This window comes from Watersipora subatra, chromosome 7 (assembly GCF_963576615.1).
Source record: "Watersipora subatra chromosome 7, tzWatSuba1.1, whole genome shotgun sequence".
Lineage (NCBI taxonomy): Eukaryota > Metazoa > Bryozoa > Gymnolaemata > Cheilostomatida > Watersiporidae > Watersipora > Watersipora subatra.
In genome coordinates, this window is record NC_088714.1 from 52,449,509 (window position 1) to 52,470,532 (window position 21,024).

The window sequence follows — 21,024 nt, forward strand, 5'->3', positions numbered from 1 at the left end:
ACTTGGTGCAAGTTATCTCCCCTATCTCCCTAAGTTATTCGGAAGTTATCTCCCCTATTTTTATGAATTACAAACTTGATATAATCAGAAACACAATATTCCTCACGCAAAAACTAATAAATATAAAAGTATAACATTTTTAAATGTGTTGACAGCAATTTGGTTTGCTAAAATTTAAAGAAAATAAAGTAAACAGATATTCGCACTGGCAACTTCTGTGACTTCAAACGATCAGGTTAAATCGCGTAACGTCATTACCACAGAGTACGTTTGTAATAGCGTACGATTGTGAGTTCAACTATCACGAGCTATATCTACAGTTGATGGTAAATATCCAAGAACCAATCTTTAATTGGCCTCTTGAGTCCACCGATATGTCTCAGTGATTCAATTCTAGTGTTAGAACACTCACCAGTGGTCTCCGGTCCAATCAGTGGTTTCACTGTTGGTACTGGCATAAACCAAGAAAACAAGATACATGTGTAATGATGTTACTGATGTGTCCCAAATAATTGATAAGGACGTATCAGGTAAGTTGGCTGTCTGTAAATACATTACAGCCATACTTCGACTTACGAGCTTAATGTGTTCCGAGACTGAGCTCGTTTGTGAATTTACTCGCATCTTGGTGCAATTTATTTATAGATAGAACATTTAAATATATATTGATCAGTTTTTATACTCTGAAAATGCAAATAAAACACTCAAAACAAGATATTTTAACAGAAAGAGCATGTTGGTTATTGTCCTAAAAATTTGTTGCTTTCAAAAAGCAACAAATAAAACAGTAATGCAAGGAAATGTGATTAATTAAAATGTAAAATTAAACACCTACTGTACAATAGCAGCTAACGTTAGCATTTGCCAGAGAAGGAGATATAAGTTATCCTTCATTACATCAGTTGAATTTGATAAATTTGGATTTTATAAGACTTAAAAGACAAACTTAGAAGCAAACCTAAAAGCAAACATTTATTTTCAACTTGACGTAATTAAAGATTCTTCGTAGTTTGAAGTTTCTCGCTGGTTAGCTAATTTTTTCTTTGTTTCGTTTTCACGACTAGCCGGCCGTTTTAAGATAAACCTATCTAAGGGCGTTTGTCTTTGTCGCCCTTTCAACATGTTGCGATTAGGACAAACACAGGTGTCGTCACAAAGGGTTAATGCACGACTACTAGCCAACTTATCCCAATGTCAATTTTTATAGTTTTGATAGATAGCACCGGCCTTTCACATAGCATTGCTTCAGTTACGTTGTCACCGGCCAATTGTTTATCTTTTATCCAATGCCTGAGCAGTCTCTCCATCAGCGGTCGTGAAGATCGCTGCGCCGTTTAGAAACTATAGTTAGCCCTTTTGCGAACTAAATGCCCTGAATATAATCTTTCTGTTTGATAATTGTGAATGTATTTCTGTCATATTGCTGAGCTAGCACAATCACCCATAGAAATTTCGCATATTTTTTAATAATATTCCGTTTAATATCAATTGTTATCATTTGCTTTTTCTTTGCATTATCTTTCATTTTACTGGCAAACCTTCAGTCGACGCACAGTACTTTTAACTCACATAATTCAGACCTGAAAATCGTGCACAAAATACACGGTACAAAAGTATAACCTGAGCAGTTGAAAAATACAGAGTGATGCTGTTTTCATAAAACACCTCCGACATACTGGCAACTGACTCACCTGCTCGTATCTCAAACATGGCTCGTATGTTAGTGTTTAGAGTTTTCTTTCCTAAAATTGTCGCCCGTCTGGGTGTTTATAAAAAAGTTATTGATATCATTAAAGACACAATGTTCTTTATAAATAATCAAATAACCCTTGAAATATAAAGTTGAAAAACTTGTTTTCTTAGGTTAGTTTGCTGGAATATTAACATCAAAGAAATTAATTGGCGCACTGGAAATTTATTTCTCTAAAAAAATAGGTCACATGTTGTAAGGTCAAGAGGTTAGAGTACGTTTGACGAAGCGTACGATAGTGACTACATCTATCACAAGTGATATCTACAGTTGACAGTAAGTATCAGAGAACCAATCATTTATTGGCCTCTCGAGTCAATTGACATGTCTCAGTAAGTCCAGCTAAGTGTATGGGCACACACCTATGGCCTCCGGTCCAATCAGTGGTTACACGGTTGGTTCTTGCATGAACACAAAAAATACTGAAATAACGTTTTCGCATAAAAGTGCAGTTGTTGGTAGGGTGCTGCATATGGTATTGCTATTACTAGCCAGATGCAACTATGCTATCAGGGTAAGTTATGTATTATGTTTACAAACTAAATGTGTCAAAAATAAGCTTGTTGTACATCCATTAGTTGTGCGTCAGATGCCTGCAAATTTACTGTTTTTTGTTAAAACATTTAAAGGGTAAATTGTATGGAAATACCAGAATTGAAGAAAGAGCAAAAAATCTCTAACTTTTCTCTGAAAGTGACTTTAACAAGCGAGTGACTCAAGTGAATGACCACTGCAAGCTTGTGGCTCTTGCCCAACATTGCTGTCTTTTCTACTTTTCCATGAGTTCCCACCACTATTTTTCCATCTCAAATCAAGAAATCTCAGTCACTCTTTTTGCTCATTCCCATTGGATTAGTTTACATTCATAACTAGTTGACCAACCTTTGCAATAGATATTTTGAACAGTTTGTCCAAATGTCAACAGAGAAGGCAAGTATAGGAGTATAACTAGAAGAGCTTGTATCACCTGAAGGCATGCAACAGAACTAAGCAGACGATGTTGAATTATTAGTTGCTTCTTTGCTAATTGATATTATGTTATAGGTATAATTTGAAAATAGCTACTCCAGCCCCGCACTAAACTTGCATCACTTGAAGATAAGAGATCAGCTACATTCATCTTAGTTACCATCTAAGTTACTAACTGAAAATTACTAAATCAACGTGGAAAATGCTACTTTTGTGTTTGAACTACCACCATGAACTTAAAAAAATTAAGCTGCCTTTCCTTATCAAACTCAGATAGCTCAAAATTGGATAATTATCAACAATTCCTGTCAAAAAATACATGCTTGGTTTTCTGAAAGTTTGAAAAAACTCGTGGTTGTCAGAGGTGACTATCAATTTAAAGAACTTAAACTCAAAAACTTAATAACAAATGGTGTTACAATATTTATCTTTATCCTTGATTAGTAAAATTTTAGTAATATGAGCATACAATCTTGAACATCAAGAGTTTACTGACTTAGAGCAAAAAGACACCTGGCTATTTATATGTTTTCAAAAGGATAAATTATCAATAGAGCCCTTGTATAAGTTAAATCTAATGCAAGAATATGAATTATGAGTTAATACCAAAACCGAAATGAGTAAATAAGCTAGCACCAGCATTCACAAAAAGAAAACATAAGATAACACAATTCAGCCAAACAATTTGGCATTGTGTGGCTCATAAATGTGTGACACTCACTGCTGAAAATCTACTCTTTATTATAGCTATTGAAAGATATGTGATAAGATTGGCAAATAGGATTACTTAGCCGCAAATCATTGACAATCAGAACTGTAGCTCTTAATCGTTCATTATACAATAAAGCTTTTAATTTCCTGTTTCAGTTTCTCTGTTTGCTGAGCTACAGTTTAAAAAAATTGCCATCTGTAAAGGAATAGATAAGATTTCTAAAATTTTGAATTTATATCATTAAACTAGCGATTATATTGATATCACAATCATTAAGTAACACAGTATGCGTTAGTAACTGTTTAGATGCTCGATATAGACAGAAATTTCATGAACACAACATGGAGCTTTTACAATGAGAATTGACAAAAGAGGATAACTCCTTGTTTTGGATTGCTTCGGACCAATTCTCTGTGTACAATTAGTTTTTAGAAAGCACTTATACCCAATAAAAATATACTTGAAACTTGTACTAAAAATGGTCAAGTACTTGTTAATATTGTGTTGGTGATTGATAGCATGTGTTATCCTACTAATTACTCTACAACATATTGGGAATAGCTCAGTTTATTATCACAGTTGAGTTGCTTTAGGTAGTTATTGACAGGAGCTTTTGGCTAAAGTCTGATGTCGATTATTGATTGGTTTAATCAACCTATCTTGTTAATTGATGTAACAAATATCTTACAGTAGACCTTTCCTTTTTAGGTGTGGGAAATCTAGAACTACAGACCCAAAAGGAAATCCCTGATGCAAAGAGTGCCAAGGGGTTTTCCCATAACACTATGCTTATTTTAGAAACAAGAAACAGATATAATAGTTATACCTTTAGACTAAACTATTAGAATAGAAAAGTAAATTTCTGAAGATTAACGGTGGACTTGCAACAAATTTCACATTACAGTTATTTGGCATCAAAAAATCCACCACGTCTCACTCTGCTGTGTTGGGGGTGCAAAATATGTGGCAATGTGATTACAAGCTCTTAAAAGCTCAAAAACGAACAGTTAATCGCAGTCATCACGAAAACGCCGTAGATTGGAATCCCTTTCCAAAACGACTCAAATGGGACGTAGTTGAACACGATGGCTTTTGTTTATTTTTTATATAACCTCATTCATCTTATTCCTCATTCAGTAAAACCATGTCTATTGTCCTTACATTTCTATTTCATCATCATTGTAATGCTGTCAGTTTGAGCACTGATATCGCAAAACCTACCATGCAAATTTGTTAATTTTTTGGACCTTTGCTCGAAGGGATGCATATCATCCTCTGATAAAGATGAGAAGCCTGTTGGTCACCTGTGATGGTCAAAAAATGCTGCAGGAATTGTTGGCGCCAATTGGCAAGAAGTATGGGGTCACATGATCAGATTACAAATAGATGATTAGACCAAGCCGAAACAAAACTGTAAAGTAGCGAGCATATATGTTCGATATAGGCTTTTCGGTAGAACCCAAAGTGTATGTCAACTAGTGCTACGAGACGTTTTATATTGAGCCTTTTACTGACTTTTAATTTTACATGATAACATAAGATGCCAAAACAATAACCACAAGGTTTGAGAACGTCATCAAAATAAAGAGATTCCATAGATTTGAAAGAGATTGGCATTTTCGTGATGGCTGCGATTACATGTTCATTTTGCGATTTTAAGAGCTTTTAATCACATTTCCACATATTTTGCAAATACAACACAACAGAGTAAGACGTGGTGAATTTTTCCATATCAACTAACTTTAATGTGAATTTTTCTGCATGTCAACCTTTAAAATATAGTCAACCTATTGTTCTCTCAATAATCGATTCTTCGGCTTCTTCTGCTGACACGTTCACACAGTGCACCCTCAAGATATGGTGTTTGATTCATTCCAGGGTTCCAGGAATAAAAAATCGTATATAGGGGCGTATAAATCATTGTTATTATACAATGTAAACAACCTCTCATAAAAATTGTCAAAATCCTATAAAAATGTTGTACATATTGAACATTAGTAACAAAATAGTATGTTAACTTTAGTAACTATAGTTACCTATAGTAACTTTACTTTATTTAGCGTATTTATTGGTTATGATCTGCAATAATATGCAACATTATAATGTGTGTACCAAATGCAGTACGTACATTAATGAGTTCTTACCTTAAGTCGTATGTACATATAACATAACTTTGAATTCACTATACAAATAAATTTAGCTTCCTAAACACACACTTAAAGCTAAGTTTTAGTATGTATTTTTAATTATTTTACTGAATTTCAACTTTTTATCACTAAATTTTAATTACTATCAGTTTCTGTCTTCACTTTCACCATAACATTTAGCGTGTCTGATTAAAACCTTTTTCAACCTAATTCGACAAGAAAGGCCGAGCAACACAATTCTCAAAAGCAACCTCTCTTGCACAGTTGACCATTTAAAGGCCATCGAAAAGAAAAGGAATATCTATTTACTATACAGTACGTACATACCTTTGAAGTAATGTGACTTGAGCTCTAGAGAGTAGAGCAGAATGGAGGCAAAAAATGTAATAGTGCTAATTATGTTACTGTACAATTAAAAATAAGTTTAATAAGTAATAGAATGGAATTTTTCTCCCAGGGTAAAATAAGTTGTCTATTCCTGTCGAAGGGATCCTAACTCCAATTTTTCTACTGGTTTTAAGAGTAAAAGTTCACCACTTTTGGGTCTCGAAAAGCAAAAATGGTTAGGGAGACATAGCTTTCGTGCTGGTGCAGAAGGTGCTCTAAGAAAACAAGCTAACTTGGTGCAATGTAGAAGATTTCCTACTTGATCATTTATTGAGGGTGATGCTTGCTGGGGCCCTGTAAATGCTGGTGCAGTGCAGACAATTGCTAACTAGCTAACGCTTGTGAAAGGATCCAGAAAAAGTTGTAGTTTGTTTTTTTTTATGAAATGTGCACAAGAATCAATGCAACAATATATACAGAAGCTTGTACGTATTTATACCCAAACGACAGGGCTTTAGCAAGTTCTAGAAGGTAATGTGGATGCGTGAACTATTTTGATTGGCTAATTATATATGAGTTACATATGTACGACGATTTGCATTCACGCAGTTGAAAACAGGCTTGCCTGCAAGAAAATGATTAAACATCCAATAAAATAAAACCTACAGTAAAATGAGATAAATAAAACATTAAAAATAATAAAATAAAACAAACAAATAAAATAAATAAACCATAAAAAAACACGAAACACAAAGAGGATAAATAATGATATACCTCAAACATGTGTTGCACAGTACTGTTTTTATATGCCAGTACACACCAGTAAATTAAACACTTAAACTTAAAATTCAAATTTTAAAACTTAATCTGGTAGCACTTCTTTAGGTGCGTTTTCATCTCTAGCCTTCTGGTTAGATTCACTGTTATCATCTGTGCTTTTAAACATTGTCTCTTGTTAAAAATCTATCCCTGGAGTGTGTTTCTGACGACTCCTCAAAATTTCTTGAAAATAGCTCATTCACCTTTAATTAAAATTCTCCATAAGACGGCCTGTGAGATCCTTTTTGGATGTTTATTTATACTGAACATAGGTAGATTTTCATACCAATTTATAGCTTCCTTGATTTCCATCGATGTAGGTTTTTAATAATAGTTGCAATTTTTGATTGGTTGCGACCATATTCATTGGTAATATTAAAAATACTAGCACCTTTTTTGAGTATTTATTTATGATCTCCAACTTTGTTGTCATGGAAATCATTTTTCTTTCTTTCTGTAACATTTTTATCATTTGATTCCATTGTTAACAATTTAAATATAGATACTTGTAGTTATATGCATATGATGAATACAAGTTTATAGTAAATATGAGTATAACGTTAAAAATGAATATTTGCTTTCCCTTATGTACTTTTCAAAAAATTTACCCCAATGAATGCTGACCTGAGACAAATTGGTCATCGTGTCTCTTTCAAATACAGTGAAAATGTTGTTGAGAAACACCACTTTGGTGCTTTTGTTATTTCGACGTACGTAATCAGCACACTGAGTGCCAAATTTAAACTTGGTTGAAAATTTTCTTAAAGCCGTATGCCGAAATAAAAATCGAATGCTAAAGTGAAAGATCATTACGTTCAACTTCTTAAGCTGAAAAACTATATATCCAGGCAATCGTATATTGAGGGTGCACTGTATTTGTCTTCTTATATTACTACCCGTTAGCCTCAGTGTCCCGAAGCAAAACTACTCTCTTCAGTTCTTCAATTGTGAACCCTGTAGTTTTTGGGGTTTCTGGCTACTTCTTGTTTTTCGTCAGCAGAGATTTCATCATATGTAAGCTCTAATTATAATCCCTGGTCTGGTGTAGATAGACACCAGATGAACCTTATGTAAAGTTTTGAATGTTCTAGTCGTGGGTTGAAATTTGAGAGTAGGCTTGTAATGGTGATTATCCCATCTCTAGAATTTGTAGATGCAATAACTATGGTAATCTGTTATGAAATTTGCAATGTTGATGTAACTTGTTAACACCTTTCTGTCTATCTGTACAGGACTGCATCAAATTTACCATTATTAATTTTGCAATGCCGACATTTTTGCATCAACAACAGCGTTGCAAGCAGTGTTCGAAATGAGGGGTACGCAGGGGTACGGCGTATCTCTAAGAAGAATTAGTGGGGGTACTCCTTAGGAAGCGTACCCCCTCATATAAGGTTGCTCATATCTTATTAAATGTCGTAAAATCAGAATGAAGTGAAATATTCACGCAACGTTTTTTCCTTTCCTTCCCGAACTTATATTAGCTCGAGTTCATCGCACCGAAAACAGTGGGCGATTTCGGGACGAAAGAATTATGCTACTGATCTTTAACTTCTTCAGTTAGTTTTTTCCTATTATAGCGGATCAACTATATTATTTTGTTGAGAACTGATCAGTTTTTTATCAACCGACACAATCGACGGGACCCTGTGTCAGCCGCCCTGTGGAATTATCAAATAGCTTAAGATTATTCATTGCTTGGATTCTTCTCTTGTGCTTTGAATGGTAGTTTTGAATAAATTCTTGCTTATACTACTTTCTTCATTTCTTCCAATTCATAATGAAACGACATGAACCAATAGATAACTTCTTTAAAGGTGAGTAAGAATTAGTGACTGTCATGAATTTAGAGTCTGTATTTTAAAAGATAGTGAGCAACTGAGCTTATCATATAATAATATTCATGGTGGTTTGGAGATGGGACTGTCTTGTGTCTGGGGTATGTGTGGACTGTCCATAGGGTTTTTTGACTCACTCACATTACAGCCTGGAGTCTCCATAGTCGTAGAGCACACAGGTTGTGCAGCTAAGCCCACTTTTAATTTCTTACTGGACACAACACAGGGTTTTAAGTTATGGAAAACAGCATAATTTAGAGGTATTCATGCTAAAAAATTTTCGGGGGAGTGCCCCCGGACTCCCCTCTACTGAGAGGGCACATCGCCCTTCTCAGACTCACACTGTGAGCGGCGAACAGGGCCGTTGGCCCTGGACACCACCCTCCTGGCATGACAAAAAGTACCCCCAAGAATCTCTTTCCACTTCGGACACTGGTTGCAAGCGTAACACTATATAGCAAGACATGTTCAACAAGTTGTACCATTCATGTGGTCAGTAAGCAGATAATATAATTATGAATGATTTATCACAGTAACAATAATTGCGTCGTTTATTGTGTGAAAAAGTTAAAGGTTAGATGTGTGAGTAGAACAAAGATGATGAGTCCCTGAGAAAGTTAGCAGTAATCATCATGCATACTATTAGCATTAATCTATTATTTTGACATAAACCCTTTTCTTCAAACTACCATTTCTGAAATTCTACCCATATTTGTGAATGATTTACTTATTTGCATGCATAACTATTATAGTCAGTGCTTTGTTATACAGATTAATGCAAAACATGAAACTTTGAAGTCTTATTTGACTCACTTTGAAACTCTAAAATCTGGGTATTTGAACAATGGATTATCACCAATGTTTTATTCCTGTATGATGCTAACAATATGTATTATTCTACAATTTGCTAATCTGTTTTCTTTAGCCTGTCTTGACAAACTGTTGTTTTTGTAGAGTTGTCCCCGTCGCGCGGGCGAGCAACACAACAGCTCATCACAAGACGTACTGCACCTGATGCATCAGCTGCACTTATAGGGAGTTTTTCTCTTCCATCTATGCGGCTTGGTTACGATATTATTTCGGTCGCTCCATTGGTAATCATAACGGACTTTGCGCAAAAATTTATGTAGAAAAAATAAGATTAAAACGTTTAACCAGCGACCAGTCTCTGCGGTAAACTTAAGTAGAATTTGAGAACTTAGGCAACAACAGCGACTAAACATGTCGTTATTTGTGCACTCAGTCAGTTTAATTTCTATTTTTGTATCAGTCAGTTTTATTTGTTCTTATGGATTTTCCTTTCAATTAATTTTATTCTTAAGTTTTACTAAAATTTACAACAGAGTTGTAAACAACCAACAGTCTTTGGTTAAACGTTGTAATCTTTTTTTTCTGCATAAATTTTTGCGCGAAATCAGTTATGATTACCAAGGGAGCGACCGATATAACATTGCAACTAAGCTGCATAGACGGAAGAGAACAACTCCCTATAAGTGCAGCTGATGCATCAGGTGCAGTATGTCTTGTGACAGGCTGTTGTGTTGCTCTCCCGCGCGGCGGGGAAAAACTCTGTAAAAACAACAGTTTGGCAAGACAGGCTATGTTTTCTTTTAAAAGTTGGCTTGCAACAAAATTCACATTACAGTTATTTGGTATCATAAGATTCACCATGTCTTACTCTGTTGTGTCGTAGGTGCAAAATATATGAGAATGTGATTACAAGCTCTTAAAAGCTGAAAAATGAACAGTTAATTGCACGTAATCGCCGTAGTTTGGATTCGCTTTCCAAAATGTCTCAAATGGGACGTAGTTGTTACAGGATGGTTTCTGTTTACACTTTCATGCAACCATATTCGTCAAAATATTTTCACAAATATAATTCACGCATTCGATAAAACTTGTCTATTGTTCTTACGCATCTGTTTTATCGTCATTGTAATTCTGTCACTTTTAGCACTGATATCTTATAACTTACCTTAAAAAATTGTTAAACTTTTTAACCTTAGCTCGAAGGATTACATACCATTGTCTGATAATCATGATGAGCCTGTTAGTTACCTGTGATAATCGAAAAGTGCTGCAAAAATTATTTGCGAAGTATTGGGTCACATGATCAGATTACGACTTGATGATTAGTCCAAGCCGAAACAAAACTGTAAAGTAGCGAGCATCTATATTTGATACGGGGTCTTCGGTAAAACCCGAAGTGTTTGTCATAAGCTAGTGCTACAATAAGTATTATATTGAGCTTTTTATTGGCCTTTCAACTCGCGTGAGAACATCACGTGACAAGATGATAACCAAACTGTAATGAATACATCAAATAAAGAAAGAGATTCCAATCTACGGCGGCTTTTCATTTTGAGCTTTTAAGAGCTTGTAATCACATTTCCACGTATTCGGCACCTACAACACAACAGAGTAAGACATGGTGAATCTTTTGATACCAAATGACTGTAAAGTGAATTTTGTTGCAAGTCAACCTTTAAAGTTTTTATTAAATTGATCCGACAACTCCTTTACTGTGCAAGTGTCCCAGATATTTACACTTTGTTGGTAGTCGAAGCCGAACAACTCCTGTGCTTGTTCTTCTTAATGAAACGCAATTATATCAGCTGTAGTGAGCGATGTATCTGCTGCACTCGCAAGCTATGGGATTATGTAATGTTTGTGGACATTACGTACCCTAAGACAATTATATTTCGCTAGTATTTAGTTTCGTGAGTAGCATACAGAGTAAAACTTAATTTCGCAAAGCTGATGAGTGCGAAAATATAATGATGTGAAAATAAATTCAGTGGAACAAACATAATGATATTCCTCAGGTTCGGTTCGCCGGTAAGAAAAAAATTTCAATTTGAGGCTAGTTTGTAATTGTGAACCGCAGGTAGAATTGTATGGCTGATATTGATAATGCAATTTGATCGCTTGCTGCCATTTGTTTCTTGGACTACTGTAGCATGGAATTTAATTACGCTGAAAATTTTAACGTTTTTGTCACAAGTTAGCTAGTTTTATATTAACGTATTTTAATTTTAACGATCAACGGTGTTGTGTATATTAATTTTAACGTTGTCCCAAACACTCAACTGCTACTAATAATTGGTGAACATCTTTATTACAGTAATTACATGTTGTATACAAATATGTACATACATGATACAGCTGCTAGTAATACTACAGCTACAGATACCAGCACAGTGTGTAGTTATTATAACTTCTTCTCGTCCTTTTTTATTGGTGTTATTTATCAGAGCTAACTCTTTTTCTATTGCCTCATCTTCTGAATCATTACAAGTTATTGAAGAGGTGTCAGTGGTGAATCCAAACCTTTCCAGAGCCATGCTGCTTATGTAGTACTATGAGTGTCAGTGTGTCTTATTTTCTTTCAACACACTGTGCTCACTGCATTGATTAATGTCCTCAACAAACAATAACGCTACTAATGCATGTGCATTGACATCAAGTTCCCATCATTATAAACTAGAAATTCCACTGTCATACAGCCCACGACCAAAGACATGGCCAGAGATACTGGCAAAAAAATAAAGGGTACTGATGGTTGAGAAATGCAATATTAGCAATCAAATGGCTCTGCAGTGCAATATGATAACTGCAATGGTAGCTGTAATGTACTGAGTGTGGGTGTTATTATATACAACAAACAGCAATAATGAATGGAAAAGATGTTTATATTTTCCCCCTGCAATAGGAGAAATGCGATATTGGCCAATATTAGAAGTAAAATGCACTGATATTCTTAGAATAATCAATTTTATTAATATAGTAATAATAGAAAACCGATACACAATTATGTTTACATTTCAAAACGTCATAGGTAGCAATATCGAGAAGTTGTGGTAGTTATATAGGTTTTTAGAAAATTTATTTAAAAAGTGTTTGGTCATGACAAACAACAACAATGAAAGGAAAATATTACACGTTTATATCTCTCCCTTGCAATAGGAGAAATGCAATGTTGGCCAATATTATAAGTAAAATGCACTGATATTATTAAAATAACCAATATTGTTAATATAGTAATACAGCAATAATAGAAAACCTATGAGCGTTTACGCGTCTCAAAGATTTCTGCAAACTGCAGCAAAATAAAAGCTGTTATAAAAGTGTTATAAAGCTGTAGGCCTAATTTACTGTAATGTATGTAATTCAACAACAATAAAGAAATATGTTTATTATAACTCTGAAATGCAAAATTAGAAGTAAAATGGCAAGCTACTGTGTACTATACACAGTTTGAAAGTTGGGTGCGTTGAATGTAGAATGGTTTTGATAAGCGATCTTTAACAGAAAGCGGGTAGGAGCATTCACACGTATAAAAATGTGGCAAAATAAAAAATGTTCTCGTCATGAAGGGGCGTTGTAGTTCGGCCCTAGCTTGTACATAAGTTGTAAAGAATTTCGGCTAACGTTTCAAATAATGAAACCTTCGGTGATTGGACAAAAAACACAGGCTGATAAACTGTGTACCACAATTTCGTACCTGTAAATCGGTCTACGCCTCAAACGGTCTATGTTTATTACAGAAACCTTCGAATAAATTCGATTACGAGTAAAAAATGCCATAGACTGATGAAATGAGCACGGTTTTCTCGTGAAATGCGCACTGCTAAATAGTTCTACTATCTGTCGCACGACTTTATTGGCGTTTCAATTTTCGGTCTTAACTTTTATTAAACCGAGCTTTTCAAGCATTTTGTAGCAATTTTCGTCCAAATTAATCTGTCTATTTGGCTATAATCCGATCAGATGGGTAAGTTTAAAGATGATACCGACGGTTTACAAAGACTTGGTAACATATTTAAATAGGTTTAAATGTGTTTTGTATCGTTATTATATTTCAACGACTTCGACTACGAAACGATGCTTAAATTTGTTGATGAAATTTCTAGCCAAGAGTTCGCCTCATTGTTGATGAATAATTTTCGTAAGTTGTGTGCACAAGCATTTATCATAAAAACTCCCACACTTCGCTCCGCTCGTTTGCTCGTGGGATCATTATTAATGGGCAAATAATCATAATTAATTGCAAAATAATAACGTAATAAATTTTGACAGTCAAATTATTTTGTTGGTTTATATTTTAACGATGCTATAGTGGTCGATAAAAACGTTAAAATAAATGTCGTTATAAAATTCCATTCTACAGTATCAATGAACAGAGCTATTTAATTCAGCGTTTTTGCTCATTCATTAGGATAGTTTAGTTTCGCTCATGAAGTTTTCGTGAAAGGATGACTCCGCGAAAACGCGAAAGTTAGATGAGGCGAATACATAAGTGTCCTAGAATAATCTTAAAGGTTGACTCGCAACAAAATTCACATTACACTTATTTGATATGAAAAGATTCACCATGTCTTACCCTGTTGTGTTGTAGGTGCAAAATATGTGGAAATGTGATTACAAGCTCATAGAAGCTCAAAAAGGAACAGTTAATCGCAGCCACATGAGACCGCCGTAGTTTGGCTTCTCTTTCCAAAACGGCTCAAATGTGACGTAGATGTGGTAGATGGTTTCTGTTTACACTTTCATGCAACCTTACTCGTCGAAATATTTTCACAAATATACTTCACGCATTCAATAAAACCATGTCTATTGTTCTTACGCGTCTAACTTATCGTCATTGTAATGCTGTCACTTTTAGCAGTGATATCTTATAACCTACCGTAAAAATTGGTTTAATTGTTCAGCCTTAGCTTGAAGGAGTACATATCATTATATGATAATCATGGCGAGCCTGTTGGTCACTTGTGATAATCGAAAAGTGCTGCAGAAATTATTTGCAAAGTATTGGGTCACATGATCAGATTACGACTTGCCGATTAGACCAAACCGAAACAAACCTGTAAAGTAGCGAGCATCTATATTTGATACGGGGTCTTTGGTAAAACCCGAAGTGTTTGTCATAAACTAGTGCTACGATAAGTTTTATATCAAGCTTTTATTGGCCTTTCAATTCACCTGAGAACATCACATGACAAGACGATAAATAAATTTCATGACTACATCAGAGAAATAAAGAGATTCCAATCTATGGCGGCTTTCCGTTTTTGAGCTTTTAAGAGCTTGTAATCACATTTCCAGATATTTGGCACCTCCAACACAACATAATAAGACATGGTGAATCTTTTGATACCAAATAACTGTAAAGTGAATTTTATTGCAAGCCAACTTTTTACAACTTTGCTTATCTATTGTAGGTTATTATTAATTAAGGTTTTCAATTCTGGCACTAGTGTTACGTTTAGTAAGTGGTATGACTATCGTATATAAATTCTTTTTCTAGTAGTTGTGTCTTCTAAAAACTAGCTTCTATCGCGTAACACCATGATGTTAGAGTACGTTTATCGAAGCGTACGATTGTGACTACCACAAGCACAACCACTTACCACAAGCTAAATCCATATTTGACAGTAAATATCAGAGAAGCAATCATCAATCGACTTCTCTATTTAACCCGTATTTCGGCGAGTCTAACTTAGTGCATATGTATCCACCGATGGCCTCCAGTCCAATCAGTGGTTCCAATGCTGGTACTGGCATCAACACTACATGAAAGAAATCGTTGTGAAAATTTACCGTACACATCATCAGGATAGTCTGTATTACAGCTGGGTCACGGGTAGCGAAATTTGTTGAACGCACGGGTTTATCTTCCCTCAAATCTCAGGTAATATAATTTCAATCTTTCGGGTTTGTCTTGTGAGTTTGAGTCTTGACAAACGATTCATTAGAAAGTGTATACAACTTGATAAAATTGTAAAAAAACTTTTGAATTCCATTCATACCCTTTTTGTTAGACCTTTAATGTTAGTAATATCAAACTTGTTAGAGCTTCACCTATTCTCATCGATGATGATGATGACTACTCAGATCTAGTTGCATTTCAAACCCCTCCTGTTCACAAAAGATCCGAGCCTAGTTCTAGCAGTGAGTGTAAAAACAAAAAGGCACCAATCTATCTTATCCTCCTTTACAGAACCCTACGGAAGAAACAGTGCCCAACATCAAAAATTTACTGGCCTCTTTGTCAAACCTGGCCTCTCTGGCAAACAAATCCCTTAACTGAGGTTTCTATGGGGTTGATGTATTTGTTTCTAAATGTTAGTAAAATTAAACGCATGCTTCAATTGTTTATAAGATTATCGTTCATTGATTTTTCATAGTTGGAATTTATTTAACTTGAATACATTGTAATCCTGTGTATGTAGGTATTATAGTTTAGTCAATGTTAATCGCGCAATTAAATATGGTATAAAGCAGTGTATTGTTTAGCATATTCCATATTTAGCAAGTGTCAAGTCAAGTGTGTTGCAGATGTGCAGGAGATTCCACACTTTATAAAACCAGGTTTAATGAGAGTGGCCTATTATAACTACCGACACCACCATGATAATGTTCACAGCTATTTGAATTTTTGTAGTTTCAAATTTTACTAGATGGCATAGAGCTTCTAAGTAACATTCAATATGTTATCCAAAAATAATGAAAGTAATATTTTGTTAGTACCCGAGCATACAGAAGCGGAGAGTCTGAAACCATTTGAAAAGCTGCAGGAACATGAGATGCACAACATGGTATGCAAAGAGAGAGGAAGTCATGCACCTACAGATGATTGGTATTTTGAACACACCCATGACTTACAAGAGCAGAGTGATGACCACTATCAACTGGCGTATACAACATAGTGAAAGCTACATATCCTATAGGACCAATGCTGAAGAGGAATTCCAGATATGATATATACAGAGTTTGAGTTTACTGCAGTAGAGTAATTGTTTGAGCGGAAACTATGTGAGTGGCCACGACTTGGATGGATGTTTTTAACAAAAACTTTTTGCTGAGATGTTCAAATCTTTTTGCTTGTAAAAATCATATAATAAAATAATAATGTTAAAGATAATGCAAAACATGATTTGCAGAATACATTGAATACATCATAGCCACCTGTGCCAAATCCTGGTCTAATAGACAAGATAGGGTTCAAAAGGGTTTATGAAGTGTAATCAGAGCGGTATCGACAGGTACTTTTGCATAGTTTGACCCAATTCCAGCGAACCAAATATTAAGAGCTACTCAAAAAGTTCTATATGCTCCACACTACTAAGTGAAAACAGGTGAGTCCACTCCACCAACTAGGAGCAGGAAGGGCTTTATTAACCCTTTGTCATACAAGTGTATTTTCAGAGTGGAATCGTTGGGCTAATTGAATTTAAAGAACTTTACATTGTTTTTTGAATTAACTATTTTAATCAACTCAAAATACCATTTGTTTAGTACTTGAATCAACAAATCAAATGGGAGCAGTAAACTTTCTTCTACCAATCAATACTATTGATGACTAGATAACGTTAACTATAAATGACTTTTTTAAGGGTAAGTTGATTTTGCCATATATTTGAACATACTTTTTCGAAGTTGCGGCTTGCTTATTTTTATCTATAGCAACTAGTTTCTCATGTGGGTAGCAACTGAGAACTTTGCTGATACAAAGGCCCTGATGGACTAAGTTTACTCGACGACTTAATTACCGTAGACTGACAGACTCGTAGTTAGTACTCATATGTGTAAGCTGTGGCGGACGCTGGGCTACGAATTTATTTCTGATGTTTTATCCTTATATACTCGCATATAATTACTCTTATATATATTTTGCATATTGTGTCTGTCTTTATTATATGTTTTATCGGTAATAATTTGTTAGTTTGGCCGTTATTAAGCCAACGCATTAGCGACTCTATTAATCATTATTTCCTATGTGGTTGCCTGCCCGCTTCCATTATATGCTATGAGAAATTATATGTATATATAGGGAGCGCTCTCGCTAGGAGAACAGAGTAGTTGCAGCTCCACGACTAGTGGAATTCCCTTAGAAAACATATGAACGAAAACCATACTCACTTCTGTTGAATTTATGCAGCATTTTTTACATTCTACATGTAGGTCGTGTCTGAGTAAAGGCCGGCAGAATATTTTACAACGCGGCATTTAGAGAAAACTAATAGGAAATATTTTTAATTACTTTATTTTAGGCATTTGAGATACTTATAGCAATATATATGTAGCTAGATTTGAAACTTTATTCTGACGATTATGAGGGAACACAAATTAAAATGTAAGCCGATAGAGCCGTGTAGCACTCGACTTCGATAGCAATAGCCGTTGTAAATACAAGAGAGAGACAGGCAGTCGCGCCCCTATATTTTTAGGGCAAATCTGTGCAGATACAGTCAAACGTGGATAACTCGCCCACGGATAGCTCGAACACATGGTTAATTTGAACGGTTTCTTTGGTCCGTTCCCACGTAATGATAAATTGCTATATATAACTCGAACTCAACACTGTTAATTCAAACTGTTTTTTTGCCCAACGACTACCGAAACGGTTGTTATTGCTTTAGAAAATCACTTTATTCAAAGCCATAGAGCTAAACCTCATCTTTTCGTAATTCATAATCGTCGTTATTACCACCATCGGCAAAATATTTTTGTCAACGACTTTTCTAAAGGTTTGGTGAAATTTGATTTATACTGCTATACGATGAATAGCACGGGCTAGCCGGGTCACGCGTGCAAGGATTTTCGCAACGCACATACAAAACAAAAATCGCATGTTGTTTTTGTTTTGTATGTGCGTGGCGAAAATCCTTGAGTGCGTGGCGTAAAACAGCTAGCCCGTGATGAATAGTTTTCCGACGTTGATTCCATGTGGAATCATTGTTGGAATATTGAATGTTTAAAACGACTTAAAAATTGTTGTAATTAAACATATACGTTGTCTTAGCTACAAAACACTATTCATCGTTTGACCTAAACACAGAATACGTGTGTACATTCAATAAGTATCTATTAAAAAAGCGTGAGTGATATAGAATGTACGTAAAACCTCGTAAAACTTCTAATTGAACTGCCTCGGAGTGTTGCTCTTAACGAATCCCAGGTAAAGTAAAGTAATCTTTGCATAAACTTCAAGAAAAAACGGCAAAATTGATCGTGGGTAAACCCCCAAAAGAAAAAAATGTCTTTTCTCTTGAGCATTTCAACAACGATCAAGTTTTGCCAATGTCAATCTAAAAGACGTCCTGGCAATAACATCACCTCAAACAATGAACCAATCTCAAGTGATAGAAAAATCTCTATACTTTTTGATAAAAACGTTTTAAACTTTACATTAGAAGCATTTAATTCGAAACAAGCCATTTGTGCTTTTGATTTATATTATAGTTTGTATATGTACATGTATCTACTAACAAATAAGTAACTACATGGACTTGTGACAGTGCTCTGATAACTTGAACGCTCTGATAATTCGAACACTTTTGCTCGGTCCCGTGAAGTTCGAGTTATCCATGTTTGACTGTATTTTTCTTCTGAGCGTTTTAACAGCGATAAAGTTTTGTCGGTTTTAAATTTGAAACATCTAGCAGTCTGACTACCTCAATTATCAAAAACAAGTAGAAATGATAGAACTACACTTATACTTTCTGATAGAATATACTAAAGGTATGTGCAAGTCTATCTTTAAGGTTTTCAGCTCTGACATTACTGCTACGTTTAGTACGTGACATGGCTATCGAAAATTTAAAGAAATTCAGAAAATTGTTTCCTCTACAGTTTATTAATTAAAAGTTATTGATATAATTGAAAACATATTACTTTTTGTACAAATTTATTAAACTCAAATATAAAATAATAGTCAAGTTTAGTTTGCTGAAATATTAACAACGTAAAATAATCAAATGGAAATTTGCGTGTTTCTTAAAAATATATACTACATCTCGCTTAAACAGCCAGGTTCAAGTGCATTCCCAAAAGCATACAATTGAAACTGTAAATTCTCACGAGCAATATCTTCAGTTGACGGTAAATATCAAAGAACTAATCATTAATTGGATTTTTGAGTCGACACAGCAGATTAAGACATGGTGAATCTTTTGATACCAAATAACTGTAATATGAATTTTGGTGCAAGTCAACCTTTCAAGTACAGGTGACATAAACGAACTGTAGTTACAATTTAAGCAGAAGCAAACATTAACAAATTTGAAACAAAAGTATTTGCCCCATTTGCTTGACCAGTTGCATTCTGATTGTTGCTTTCGATGGAACAAACATCTTGTGGCTACTATAGCTTCTGGCTATTGTGGCTTCTATGGTTTCAATACCTTCTACGATGTTTTCTGATTTCAACCCTTTTTCTGCGCTGCCCAACTGGTTGATACCAGCATCCAAACAATTCTTTGAGCAAAGCAAAACTTTTACTTGTTGCATTTCACACAAGTAGTGAACCTTAAGCAGAGTCGTTAAGCACAAATTTTAGCCTAAAAGTAGTGATTCATATACCATCGTGAATGTGAACCGTTTTTCACATATATGTACGTCGAAGAATTAAGTTAGCATCAAAAAATGAACTAATATTAGCCTGATACAATTACTAATTATGTCTACGTTGTTGACTTCCAAATTTTAACAAAAAAACGAGAACCTTTGGAGTTGGAAAACGGATGTTGATACGAACAGATACAATGAAATACTTAATTGTTATTGATATAACCAAGTCATTATTAGTACCATTTTGTGGACATTTTTCGACCGATCACTTGCTATTATGGATTTCTAAAGAGAAAGAATGTCAGAGCCGGTCAAATAGAGGTGGCGGTCAAATAAAAGTGGCATTCAAATAGAGGTTTGCCGGGGTGTTAAACAAATGGAAAATCAGTGTGCGTAGCTTATACACTCTGTATACCTGTAACGGAAAAAAACTGTCTATAAGGCTCGTGTTGTAGCCTATACATGTTGGCGGTTTATACACAATATTTTCCATAATTAAACAAGCATTAAAACCAGAATCTTTAATGTTATCTGCTGCTGTTAATACCATAAAAATTGTGTTTTGTAACCTTCAAGCAGGCCAGCGAGATACACAACTCAAATTCAAACTGTTTTCTCAACCAAAATTCAACTAAAATATCTAACAATATATATAACAGAAAACCTTAACTGTTTTGTGAACTATTGCTCAACAAGCGCGTAAAAGATTTCATGCACTATAAAGATTTAAGCTTTGCTACAAATATTTAATTACAAAAGTAATTGATTCGATGTTTCCGACATCAGAAGGTTCGGTCGAGTGGATCAGCCAGTGTACCCACATCCAAATGGTTGCAGATGTTAGTCATGTTCAATGTTGTTCAACCAAACTGAACCTAAGCTTACCATTTAATGGAAAACATGCATGTAGCTTTTGAACACAATGCTCAGTATTTTAATCATAAAAAGATAATAAAACCATAAATCAATATACAACAGATGTGATCACACAACAAAATTAGGACTGACTATACAATTTTTACACAATCAAATCAGAGTATACATATGTATCCAAATACAGTTGAACACGTACGGTTGTATGTCTTATAATGAAATGGCTCCCATCAAGTA

General features: G+C 34.8%; 1 protein-coding gene across 1 annotated transcript in view; it reads right to left on the minus strand.

Annotated features, from left to right (window-relative positions):
• The window catches only part of LOC137401119 (uncharacterized), a 197,192-nt gene that overhangs the window by 25,543 nt on the left and 150,625 nt on the right, over positions 1-21,024 (minus strand). The window lies entirely within an intron of this gene.